Below are 9,668 nucleotides of genomic sequence, written 5' to 3'. Positions count from 1 at the left end.
ACCACAGTCGTAGTCCGATCGGGGAATGCGTGGGACGAGCTGGCCGTCCCCGACAAACCCCCATCCGGACCCCCACAGTGATGCCCATTGGCAACAGCCTCAAGCTGTGTGACCGAAGCCAACACTGCCCGAAGCTGAGAGCGAAGGGATGCCAACTCAGCCTGCATCCGAACACAGCAGTTGCAGTCCCTATCCATGCTAGAAACTGTTGTGCAAAGAACGTCTGAACTAATCTACAGAGAGCGCAAACAAATGGACACAAAATTTAAACGGTTATTAAAATACAAGATTGCCTAGTAAATGCAATAATGCTGCTACTTGCGCACTGCTGACACACTGCTCGGCGGCGGAAGAAGACTACGCGATTTTACACTATTCAGGTACTAAAACGCGATGCTACAACTCTCAAATACTATAATACGCCCGAAATTTATGAATTAAACAATGCAAGTACCAAAAACACGCAAAGAAATTAAGAATTAAACTATGTAACAAATGAGTGAGCTAGGAGTATACGCCTCCCCCCATGAACCATGGACCTTGCCGTTGGAGCCGGCCGAAGTGGCCGTGCGGTTAAAGGCGCTGCAGTCTGGAACCGCAGTACTGCTACGGTCGCAGGTTCGAATCCTCCCTCGGGCATGGATGTTTGTGATGTCCTTAGGTTAGTTAGGTTTAACTAGTTCTAAGTTCTAGGGGACTAATGACCTCAGCAGTTGAGTCCCATAGTGCTCAGAGCCATTTGAACCTTGCCGTTGGTGAGGAGGCTTGCGTGCCTCAGCGATACACATGGCCGTACCGTAGGTGCAACCACAACGGAGGGGTATCTGTTGAGAGGCCGGACAAACGTGTGGTTCCTGAAGAGGGGCAGCAGCCTTTTCAGTAGTTGCAGGGGCAACAGTCTGGATGATTGACTGATCTGGCCTTGTAACATTAACCAAAATGGCCTTGCTGTGCTGGTACTGCGAACGGCTGAAAGCAAGGGGAAACTACACCCGTAAATTTTCCCGAGGACATGCAGCTTTACTGTATGATTAAATGATGATGGCGTCCTCTTGGGTAAAATATTCCGGAGGTAAAATAGTCCCCCATTCGGATCTCCGGGCGAGGACTACTCAAGAGGACGTCGTTATCAGGAGAAAGAAAACTGGCGTTCTACGGATCGGAGCGTGGAATGTCAGATCCCTTAATCGGGCAGGTAGGTTAGAAAATTTAAAAAGGGAAATGGATAGGTTAAAGTTAGATATAGTGGGAATTAGTGAAGTTCGGTGGCAGGAGGAACAAGACTTTTGGTCAGGTGATTACAGGGTTATAAACACAAAATCAAATAGGGGTAATGCAGGAGTAGGTTTAAAAATGAATAAAAAATAGGAGTGCGGGTTAGCTCCTAGAAACAGCATAGTGAACGCATTATTGTGGCCAAGATAGACACAAAGCCCATGCCTACTACAGTAGTACAAGTTTATATGCCAACTAGCTCTGCAGATGATGAAGAAATTGATGAAATGTATGATGAGAGAAAAGAAATTGTTCAGGTAGTGAAGGGAGACGAAAATTTAATAGTCATGGGTGACTGGAATTCGTCAGTAGGAAAAGGGAGAGAAGGAAACGTAGTAGGTGAATATGGATTGGGGGGAAGAAATGAAAGAGGAAGCCGCCTTGTAGAATTTTGCACAGAGCATAACTTAATCATAGCTAACACTTGGTTCACGAATCATGAAAGAAGGTTGTTTACATGGAAGAACCCTGGAGATACTAAAAGGTATCAGATAGATTATATAATGGTAAGACAGAGATTTAGGAACCAGGTTTTAAATTGTAAGACATTTCCAGGGGCAGATGTGGACTCTGACCACAATCTATTGGTTATGAACTGCAGATTGAAACTGAAGAAACTGCAAAAAGGTGAGAATTTAAGGAGATGGCACCTGGATAGACTGAAAGAACCAGAGGTTGTAGAGAGTTTCAGGGAGAGCATAAGGGAACAATTGACAGGAATGGGGGAAAGAAATACAGTAGAAGAAGAATGGGTAGCTCTGAGGGATGAAGTAGTGAAGGCAGCAGAGGATCAAGTAGGTAAAAAGACGAGGGCTAGTAGAAATCCTTGGGTAACAGAAGAAATATTGAATTTAATTGATGAAAGGAGAAAATATAAAAATGCAGTAAATGAAGCAGGCAAAAAGGAATGCAAACGTCTCAAAAATGAGATCGACAGGAAGTGCAAAATGGCTAAGCAGGGATGGCTACAGGACAAATGTAAGGATGTAGAGGCTTGTCTCACTAGGGGTCAGATAGATACTGCCTACAGGAAAATTAAAGAGACCTTTGGAGAGAAGAGAACCACTTGTATGAATATCAAGAGCTCAGATGGAAACTCAGTTCTAAGCAAAGAAGGAAAGGCAGAAAGGTGGAAGGAGTGTATAGAGGGTTTATACAAGGGCGATGTACTTGAGGACAATATTATGGAAATGGAAGAGGATGTAGATGAAGATGAAATGGGAGATAAGATACTGCGTGAAGAGTTTGACAGGGCACTGAAAGACCTGAGTCGAAACAAGGCCCCGGGAGTAGACAACATTCCATTAGAACTACTGATGGCCTTGGGAGAGCCAGTCATGACAAAACTCTACCATCTGGTGAGCAAGATGTATGAGACAGGCGAAATACCCACAGACTTCAAGAAGAATATAATAATTCCAATCCCAAAGAAAGCAGGTGTTGACAGATGTGAAAATTACCGAACTATCAGTTTAATAAGTCACAGCTGCAAAATACTAACGCGAATTCTTTACAGACGAATGGAAAAACTGGTAGAAGCGGACCTCGGGGAAGATCAGTTTGGATTCCGTAGAAATGTTGGAACACGTGAGGCAATACTAACCTTACGCCTTATCTTAGAAGAGAGATTAAGAAAAGGCAAACCTACGTTTCTAGCATTTGTACACTTAGTGAAAGCTTTTGACAACGTTAACTGGAATACTCTCTTTCAAATTCTGAAGGTGGCAGGGGTAAAATACAGGGAGCGAAAGGCTATTTACAATTTGTACAGAAACCAGATGGCAGTTATAAGAGTTGAGGGGCATGAAAGGGAAGCAGTGGTTGGGAAAGGAGTGAGACAGGGTTGTAGCCTCTCCCCGATGTTATTCAATCTGTATATTGAGCAAGCAGTAAAGGAAACAAAAGAAAAATTCGGAGTAGGTATTAAAATTCATGGAGAAGAAGTAAAAACTTTGAGGTTCGCCGATGACATTGTAATTCTGTCAGAGACAGCAAAGGACTTGGAAGAGCAGTTGAACGGAATGGACAGTGTCCTGAAAGGAGGATATAAGATGAACATCAACAAAAGCAAAACGAGGATAATGGAATGTAGTCAAATTAAATCGGGTGATGCTGAGGGGATTAGATTAGGAAATGAGACACTTAAAGTAGTAAAGGAGTTTTGCTATTTAGGGAGTAAAATAACTGATGATGGTCGAAGTAGAGAGGATATAAAATGTAGACTGGCAATGGCAAGGAAATCGTTTCTGAAGAAGAGAGATTTGTTAACATCGAGTACAGATTTAAGTGTCAGGAAGTCGTTTCTGAAAGTATTTGTATGGAGTGTAGCCATGTATGGAAGTGAAACATGGACGATAACCAGTTTGGACAAGAAGAGAATAGAAGCTTTCGAAATGTGGTGCTACAGAAGAATGCTGAAGATAAGGTGGGTAGATCACGTAACTAATGAGGAGGTATTGAATAGGATTGGGGAGAAAAGAAGTTTGTGGCACAACTTGACTAGAAGAAGGGATCGGTTGGTAGGACATGTTTTGAGGCCTCAAGGGATCACAAATTTAGCATTGGAGGGCAGCGTAGAGGGTAAAAATCGTAGAGGGAGACCAAGAGATGAATACACTAAGGAGATTCAGTAGGATGTAGGTTGCAGTAGGTTCTGGGAGATGAAGAAGCTTGCACAGGATAGAGCAGCATGGAGAGCTGCATCAAACCAGTCTCAGGACTGAAGACCACAACAACAACAACAGGAGTATACGACTTGCTGCTGCAGCTGCTTATCCAACGGCGGCAGGCGGCTGCTAACGATCATTTTATATAGACCTTTTGGAGGGATCATATAATTTCTGAACCCTGATCGCATGTGAACAGTGGGCGCTATACGTCTTCGCAAAGCTATATTGAGCTCGTATCACTCAGAGCTAGCGTTTTATGGAAGTAGTTTGTTTTTCGTTTTACGATTCGATAAGATAGTTCATTGTAGAGAAACCGGGAAGGAGGATGTATGTCATGCGCTTGAAATCTATTTCTCACAATGCAAAATTACCAACGTTACATTCCATACGACTGATATGTCGGAAACGTAGGAGATCTAACATTATAGGCCCGTTTTAAGTTGCAGAACGTTGTAGTCTGAGGAGTGCGTGTGTTTATGTTCTCTCTCTTACAAATACCTTCCAGGTACAGATCCTAGACTCTAGAACAATAGTTTATAGTTGATAGCTTGGATGATTTACGTAAAAATGTGTCCAACTCCATCCGCCTGGAACTACATGGCGTATAAGAATGAATCCTCTCTTGTTCTTCTTCTTAACTGCCTGCTATTACATAACTGCACTTTGAAATCTGCTACTATACATAGGTAAGCAGTGCTAAGCTCCTTGGCATGGTCCCATCTCGCGAAAACTGGTGATCTCGGACGGGTTAGAACTCGGAAAGCTCTATTCATTCACGAGATGTGGAGTGTAGCGGTCTTCTTCTTCTTCTGATCGGTTGCAGATTAATTCGGTAACGGTGATGCATGGCAGGTTGGTCAATGACAGTGTGAGGACGGTCTTTCACTCTCTAATATTACCCTAAGACAGCGAGACTTCTATGTGACTCCCATACACAGATAGATGGATCGTAAATTAAGTACTATGCTCGAGGTGATAGAAATATGTAGAGCGCTGTCTGGTATACTTTTGATGATTTATGTGTTCCAGAGTTAAGACTGAATGGACGTACTGAGCAGTGGTCTATCCATGTTCACAATTATACTCGCAAAGTAGAGAAGCCTTAGTTTAGATATGATATTGAAATTGGGGAAACATACTGTCACATCATTGGCCGGTGTTGAACTTAGTGTAAAATTCTTCGCGCTATCAAGTGTGAAGTTTATCATTAGAGTACATGTATGGTGTCTTTTCCATCCCATCCATGCATTGGTGCCCTGTTGTTTACCACATAATGATTGACTGACAAGTCTTTTTTGAGCTGGGGAATGAGTTTTGTGAATGGGTGACAGCTTCTGGGTGTTGCTAGCAGCGAAACAGTGATCACGTACATGAGTGCAAAATGAGGAATCACTCGAAATGGAGCGCAAAGCCATCATCTACACTCCTGGAAATTGAAATAAGAACACCGTGAATTCATTGTCCCAGGAAGGGGAAACTTTATTGACACATTCCTGGGGTCAGATACATCACATGATCACACTGACAGAACCACAGGCACATAGACACAGGCAACAGAGCATGCACAATGTCGGCACTAGTACAGTGTATATCCACCTTTCGCAGCAATGCAGGCTGCTATTCTCCCATGGAGACGATCGTAGAGATGCTGGATGTAGTCCTGTGGAACGGCTTGCCATGCCATTTCCACCTGGCGCCTCAGTTGGACCAGCGTTCGTGCTGGACGCGCAGACCGCGTGAGACGACGCTTCATCCAGTCCCAAACATGCTCAATGGGGGACAGATCCGGAGATCTTGCTGGCCAGGGTAGTTGACTTACACCTTCTAGAGCACGTTGGGTGGCACGGGATACATGCGGACGTGCATTGTCCTGTTGGAACAGCAAGTTCCCTTGCCGGTCTAGGAATGGTAGAACGATGGGTTCGATGACGGTTTGGATGTACCGTGCACTATTCAGTGTCCCCTCGACGATCACCAGTGGTGTACGGCCAGTGTAGGAGATCGCTCCCCACACCATGATGCCGGGTGTTGGCCCTGTGTGCCTCGGTCGTATGCAGTCCTGATTGTGGCGCTCACCTGCACGGCGCCAAACACGCATACGACCATCATTGGCACCAAGGCAGAAGCGACTCTCATCGCTGAAGACGACACGTCTCCATTCGTCCCTCCATTCACGCCTGTCGCGACACCACTGGAGGCGGGCTGCACGATGTTGGGGCGTGAGCGGAAGACGACCTAACGGTGTGCGGGACCGTAGCCCAGCTTCATGGAGACGGTTGCGAATGGTGCTCGCCGATACCCCAGGAGCAACAGTGTCCCTAATTTGCTGGGAAGTGGCGGTGCGGTCCCCTACGGCACTGCGTAGGATCCTACGGTCTTGGCGTGTATCCGTGCGTCGCTGCAGTCCGGTCCCAGGTCGACGGGCACGTGCACCTTCCGCCGACCACAGGCGACAACATCGATGTACTGTGGAGACCTCACGCCCCACGCGTTGAGCAATTCGGCGGTACGTCCACCCGGCCTCCCGCATGCCCACTATACGCCCTCGCTCAAAGTCCGTCAACTGCACATACGGTTCACGTCCACGCTGTCGCGGCATGCTACCAGTGTTAAAGACTGCGATGGAGCTCCGTATGCCACGGCAAACTGGCTGACACTGACGGCGGCGGTGCACAAATGCTGCGCAGCTAGCGCCATTCGACGGCCAACACCGCGGTTCCTGGTGTGTGCGCTGTGCCGTGCGTGTGATCATTGCTTGTACAGCCCTCTCGCAGTGTCCGGAGCAAGTATGGTGGGTCTGACACACCGGTGTCAATGTGTTCTTTTTTCCATTTCCAGGAGTGTATTCCGTAATTGTGGCAGATGAGTTTAAATGTAGTGGTCGTCAATAGTTTTCGGACATCAGTGTGGAAACTCTCCACAACGCAGCCAAAGGCTTCTACTTTCCTTATGCTGTAAATGTATTTTATTTAAAATTATCCACCGTGTGTCGCGTATTATCGTAGTACAGTAACAAAATTATTTACACTGTGTAATGTCTAGTTTTATGTGGAGGGACGTCGATCATGGCGTCTTAATGTCAGTTTAGAACGTGACACAGACACCGAAGTCGCGGCAGAAAAAAGGAAAAGTTTGGTGTTGTACAAAAGTGTGTTAGAAAAAAGTGTTTGAATGAGCTAAACAGGACCAGAGGGATTCGTCTAGAGTATAGGTGAACAAAATTTAAAGTGGTCTCTGGGGTGCCTCTATATTTAGTACAATTGTGTCATACAGACAGCAGCAGTAGTGGTAGCAGTTTGATGTGACGGTCTGGGTACACCGTTAGGAATGTTTGAATGGCTGCACGCTACGCTATACTGGGGAAGAATTGTGAAATTTCTTTCTCCGTGCTGGAGGCACACCGCAGCTATACGTAATTGCACCCACATTGGTGCCTAGGTGACATAAATAGGATGAGCTTTTATAGTGGGTAATTTTTCTATGTTGGAGGGGTTCTATGTTGGAGGGGTCTGTCTGATTGATTTGAATGGACGCGGATGTGTAGTACTTGTATCTAGTTTGGGGACGTAGGACATTGCACGCATCTCCGTCGAATGGTCAAAACACACTTCTGTTGCAGTAACTCTGGTCCTTCTGTTTCTACATGGAGTGCTGAATGTGTTGGGTATGTGTTTCTCCGACTTAAATTGGAACTACCACTTGTGGAAAGCTGTAGAAATGGGTACGACAGTAAGATATGTAGGATGTGATTAAAAGGAGGTTGTCATTTTACTGTAGCGGAAGGGTTTGAGGAAGGTGACTCATTTAGAGATATGAGAGAGTGTGAAATATGATTGTGGGTGTAAGGCTATGCAAGTATGTGCTTGAATGGAAGGATCTGATTCCAAATGATGGACATAATTTCTAACATATAGCGTAACACTACAGATCTGAGAAGCCAGTGTAGATTTTTCCTCTTACGACCTCAATCAGGATATGATCTGCTACTACCGTCTGTCATCGCCTATTACTCAGTGGATATATCGCGGAACCTGTGATATGGTCTCGAGACAGAATGCGCTAGAAATACTATAGAATTATCTAGTTGGGTTCGGTGTGATGGAGTCGCAAATACCACGTTCCTTAGCCGATTTACTTTCAAATGCCGTAATTTTATCACCAGGTTGCATCATGGGCTTACACATTCCTATGATCAACGTCTCAGTATTTGTCTGGACAACACCACCTCATTCATTCAGAGGTAATGTCATACCTCGATTTGTAAAACAGGTATAGCTTTTAAGATGGATACTTGTGTGCACCTGTAGAACGAAGACTACTTGTGACAGTACCATGCAGTAGCTGTTTGGATAGAGTTTTTTTCTTTAACATCTGGCCGATTACATCTCTCTTTCTATGACGTGGTGGTAGGACTCGCAAGAAGAACGTAAGGGACATGAACACGAATAATTGATTTTGGGTCAGTATTATTTCGAATCGTAGGCAATGATTTATTGACGAAATATTATGCTTAGTATTAGTGCTGGGTGTGTGATATGTTTGCATTTGAGCATCAGGTTTATAAAGTATGTGTGTTTGTGTGAAGGAAATGACTATGTCCAGTCATAATGTGGGTATGGATATGAGTTGGAGTACTGTGATAGCAAAGGGAAGAGTATGTCCAGTAGTGAGGCAGGTACAGATATTTACAGAGTCACCGCCTTCAGTAGGGTGTATTTACGATACTTGGCTCATTGTTGAATGACATTCAATTGAGATCGAGATCGTAATATGGGCAGCTTTCGTGATCAAGTGGAAATTTGAGAGTAGGGGTGCTACGGGGGGTGCTACCCCACATTCCATTGTTGCCAGATGTCTCCAAGATGCGGCCGATGACGTCATCCAAGATGGCGGCTTGTCGACTTGGCAACAGTGCATGGCGTCAATCAAGATGGCGGATTTTGGCGGAAAGAAGATCAATTGGTCTACCTCCGCTAACCTAACCCTCCAGAAAAGTGGCCCAAACTTCAAATTCCAGCAGGATAATGCGCCACACCTAAGAAAATCGCGGGAAGATAAGTCAATTGGGCTGCCTCCACTAACCCAACCCCTACCCAAAAAAATGGCGCCAAGTTCAAATTCCAACAGAATAATGTGTCACACCCCTGTTATCTCTACTAAGCAAGGAAAATGGCGTGAAAAAAGGACTTTTCTTTATTATTTAAGCAATTTCAAGCAGGTGTGTTCGCCATTGTGTCTGGACTCTAACTAGCTTAGTTCATATCGCTGCCGCCAGAGAGCGCCACCGTGACATCAGATCATGACAGAAGTACCATTATTAAAGATGGTTGCACCCAGTGTATCCACCACATGGTGTGGGTCTACTTAATATCGGCGCCGCGACGTCAGGTGATGACTCAAGATCATAAGCTCTCTCTCTCGCTATGCGCCAGCTGCCTCCGAGCGTGAGACCACTAACGTCACAGCCCCCCAACCTGGACCTTTATACTCGTGCCAGACAGTCTTCTGTAAATATTGTAACTAAACTATGACCTGAGTACCGTTATTCTATCCACATGGTCTAGGACACAGCTAGAGCACACTCCCATTACGTAATTCAAGATTGTCGCTCACCCCACCTGTAGTCAAGCGCTGAGAGAGAGAGAGATCGCTCACCCCACCTGTAGTCAAGCGCTGAGAGAGAGAGAGAGAGAGAGAGAGAGAGAGAGAGAGAGAGAGAGAGAG

The sequence above is a fragment of the Schistocerca piceifrons genome, chromosome 7 (genome assembly GCF_021461385.2).
Source record: "Schistocerca piceifrons isolate TAMUIC-IGC-003096 chromosome 7, iqSchPice1.1, whole genome shotgun sequence".
Classification (NCBI taxonomy): domain Eukaryota; kingdom Metazoa; phylum Arthropoda; class Insecta; order Orthoptera; family Acrididae; genus Schistocerca; species Schistocerca piceifrons.
The sequence above is the reverse complement of the archived record's forward strand: the minus strand, read 5'-3'. Positions refer to the sequence as shown.